The sequence below is a fragment of the Oryzias melastigma genome, unplaced genomic scaffold, assembly GCF_002922805.2.
Source record: "Oryzias melastigma strain HK-1 unplaced genomic scaffold, ASM292280v2 sc00652, whole genome shotgun sequence".
In the NCBI taxonomy this organism is placed as follows: Eukaryota; Metazoa; Chordata; class Actinopteri; order Beloniformes; family Adrianichthyidae; genus Oryzias; species Oryzias melastigma.
The window spans coordinates 20237-21816 of NW_023417240.1; positions in this window are offsets into that span (position 1 = coordinate 20237).

The window sequence follows — 1580 nt, forward strand, 5'->3', positions numbered from 1 at the left end:
TTGGTCCGGTCATCATCTCCTGTCCTGTTGTTCACCTGTTAGACCGACTCTGTTGTTATTTTATGATCTTCTTCTTTTCTCATCCTGTTAACTTTGGCTTAAATTCAATATTTAAATAGATTTCTGGTGATTTCACTGTTTTCTGGTTTGTTTTATTTTGGACTTTACAGTTTGTATTTTCCAACATGAACTGTGACCTGATCCAGAAGTGAAAACTCAACCTCATCAATGATTGAGACTCATGTTGTTAAATGTTCATCATTATGTGTGAGATCATCCAAAAACCTGATAATGGAACCATCTCTCATGTGGACTCTCATCCAGTTAAAGAGTCTGTGATCATCCACTCTGGAGCTGATGAACAGTTTGATAATAGATCACCATCAAACTGTTCCTCTCTGCCTCATCTGTTGACTGACTAGAAACTAGATGACAGGATTTTTCTATCACTTTGGTTCATTTATTAAAAACAGAAATTACATTCTCAAACCACCTGAACTTTTCTCTAAATCTCTTGGTTTTTGTTCACATCAGATTTAAGATTTTTATTCAGTTCATGAGATTTCAAAAGCTTTGATGTTTAACTGCAAACAATTAAGTATAAAATCCAACAGTTTGAACAATTGTTTAAATGAATGAGTCTCTTCTCTCTGATGTCATTTCTCAGTCTGATAGTTTTACTCTCCAAAACATGTCAGTGTTTTCTTCATGTTTGAGTCGTTCCAAACAAAACAAATCATCGTGTGTGAACTTCCACTGAGACCCACAGATCAGAGACTGATGTGTCTTCATGACAAAATGTCTAAACATTTGAATCTACAATGTATTTTGAGGGCACTGACACTTTGAATGATCCAAGAACTTTGTTTTGGAACATAGATGAACTGTTTTAGGAGAGAGAGGAGCTTCTGCTGCTGGTCCATGTTGTTGTTCTGCAGGAGACGGATCATTTTAAGGAATGACCAAAGAGAATATTTGTTCTGATAAAAGAAATGAGCTAAAGTCTCTCAGAATGAACGTGTCATTTTGGTGATGTGTATTTAAATTAGGTTTTGTCAATACCTGCAGTATTGTGTGAAAACATAAAGTATTGAGATAAACTTTTATTATTGACCAAAAGTCTTATTTTCCACCATCATATGCAAATATTTAATCAAACTAGCAACATTATTTCTGGATTGTTTTTCTCTCTTTTCATATTTCTGTACACATATTTATTTACAAACTATAAGTCCAATAACAAAAACCACAACTGAATATAACAGAAAGTAGAACACAAAAAACAGTCATATACAATAAAATCACCAGTAAAAGTACCATACAGGTAAAAAAATTAAATGAACAATAAGAGTGGTAAAACATACAAAGTACAAAAGAGAAAACTTCAAGAAATAATCCTATACTAGTATTTTTGTATTGGTGACTGGTATTTACAAATGCTGTGTCTGATGTTTGTGGGGCTAAAATGACTCTTATTTTAAAATGCATTAAGACGTTGAATAATATGGAAGCCCAAACTGTTCATAATTATATAAAAAATACAACATTATTTAATCAAGCAACACTCCAATAAAAGTCTT